Source organism: Otolemur garnettii, unplaced genomic scaffold, assembly GCF_000181295.1.
Source record: "Otolemur garnettii isolate 467f Iridium unplaced genomic scaffold, OtoGar3 scaffold00211, whole genome shotgun sequence".
NCBI lineage: Eukaryota > Metazoa > Chordata > Mammalia > Primates > Galagidae > Otolemur > Otolemur garnettii.
In genome coordinates, this window is record NW_003852606.1 from 344,025 (window position 1) to 346,426 (window position 2,402).

The following is a 2,402-nucleotide window of genomic DNA, read 5'->3' on the forward strand; positions in this document are numbered from 1 at the left end:
AAGAAAGGAAGGACTGAAGGACGAGCTCACATTGTCTCACACACATACACACAGGTCCACCATTTTTTGTTTGCAATTCTGTGGCAGAATCAGATTCAGATTCCAGCTACTTACTGCCTTTATCCATCCCCCAATCTGCCTTAAGTTAAAACTTTTCACAAAGCAGTATTCCAACACCAGAATACTGCACTGTCATGTTTTCTACACTATTTCTTTTCCTTTTTTTTTCTTTTTTCTTTCTTTTTTTTTTTTTTGTTTTTTGACACAGAGTCTCACTCTATTGCCCTGAGTAGAGTACTGTGGCATCAACGTAGCTCACAGAAACCTCAAACTCCTGGTTCTATCCTCCTGGCTCAGCCTCCCAAGTAGCTGTGACTACAGGCACCAGCTACAATGCCTGGCTAGTTTTTCTATTTTTAGTAGAAATGGGGTCTCGCTCTTCCTTAAGTTGGTCTCAAACTCCTGAGCTCAAGCGATCCTCCCACCTCAGCCTTCCAGAGTACAGGATTACTGGGTTAGGGGTTAGGGTGAGCTACTGGGCACTGCTATTCCTTTAACTTTAAATGCTAATTGTTCCACCAGCTGACCTTACCACTTCTCACTGAGTCATGATGTGCAGTTGGAAGAACATTAATGACAGTGCTGAGTGATGGCTTTGACCCTCTCCTAAGCTCCTTCAGCACCCTAGGACCACCTTCCCAAATGAAGTAAAAACAGACTTGGCCTCAAGACTCATCCCCTTGCCCCTCACCTATCTAACCACCTTGCAGCCCTGAGCTATTCAGAGCAGTTTCTGAAAGGCATATACAAGCCCACCCTTTCTTTAAAAACAGCAGTGGTAGGCCAGGCCCTGTGGCTTACACCTGTAATCCTAGCACCCTGAGAGGCTGAGATGGGTGGATCGCTTGAGCTCAGGAGTTTGATACCAACCTGAGCAAGAGCAAAACCTCATCTCTACTAAAAATAGAAAAACAAGCCGGGTGCAGTAGCAGGCACCTGTAGTCCCAGCTACTGGGGAGGCTGAGGCAGGAGGATTGCTTGAGCCCAGGAGTTTGACATTGCTGTAAGCTATGATGCCACAGCACACTACCCAGGGCCACAGAGTGAGATCTTTCTCAAAAAAATAAAAATAAAAACAGCAGTAGACAAGCTATATGCCACCCTACGCATATGGGCATGGGTACAGCCACCAGACTTGTTTGAACATACACGAATGAGCTCTGCTGACTTGAACACCAAGTTTGTCCCCAGCCTCTTTCTCTTAACATGGGGAATGTCCTTGAACAAATGACTGCCTTCAGATGGCCTGAGTTCAGATCTTGGCTTCACTTCTTTACTGGCTTTAGCCTGTGCCTCAGTTTCCTCATGTGGAAAATGGGGATAAGAGGAGAGCCCACCTCCCAGGGCTGTGGGGGGATAAGTTGAGTAAATGTAAAATGCATGGAACAGCACCTAGCACAGAATAAGTGCATTTGGGGGTCAATAATCAAGTCACCCACTGAGCAACACTGAGGTTGTCTTGAGGGTACAGCCAGTGTAGCTGAGGAACTCGTGTATAAGTCTGTGCATAGGTGTGAGGGTGTATGTAAGATTCGTTCCTAGGAGTAATGCTCCTGTGCACCTGTTGTGAATCAACTCTGGGTACAAAGGAAATGGCACTGGACAAAATTGGGCCCCAAATCCCTGCCTGCAAGGAACTCAGTTTCTACTGGAAAGGCAGACAATAAATGGGAATTTTCAGATGGGGTGAGGCTGTCTAAAGATTCGAAAGGGCCCTGGTAAGGTCTCCCAGAGTGGATGTGGTTGTAAACAGGCCAGGGAGACCTCCCTGAGAAGGTGCCCCCTGAGAAAGCTGTGAGGGAGATGAAGGGAGTGACTCATGGGCATGGCTGGTGAAAGGCAGAGGGAACAGTTCATGCAAGGGTCCTGGAGTAGGACTGAGCCTGGTGTGTTTATGGAACATTGGGGAGGCCACTGTGGCTGAGGTGTGGGAGGTGAGGCAGAGAGGGAACAAGGGGCAGATTCCGCAGCACTCTTTGTGAGAGCTTTGCTCTCACTGGGTGAACCAGGAGCCAGGGGAGGGACCTGAGTTGACCAAGGTACTAACCACTGCCACCTGTTAGCCTCTTGGGGCACAGGCTGTAGAAGCCAAGGGCTGAGTCTGGAAACCCAGGAAATTAGTGGCTGGACCCAGTAGTGGTAGGGGAGGGAGTTAGAAGTAGTTGGATTGTGAATACATTTTTAAGGTGGAGCCACCAGAATTTTGCGGCAAGATTGGATGAAGGCATGAAAACTGAGTTCCGGGCTCGGCGCCTATAGCTCACCCGGCTAAGGCGCCAGCCACGTACACCTAAGGTGGCGGGTTCGAATCCCCAGCCCGGACCCGCCAAACAACAATGACG

General features: G+C 48.8%; 1 protein-coding gene across 3 annotated transcripts in view; it reads left to right on the plus strand.

Annotated features, from left to right (window-relative positions):
* Positions 1-2,402, plus strand: part of FAM71E1 (family with sequence similarity 71 member E1) — a 6,823-nt gene that overhangs the window by 2,230 nt on the left and 2,191 nt on the right. The gene's annotated exons all lie outside the window — the stretch shown is intronic.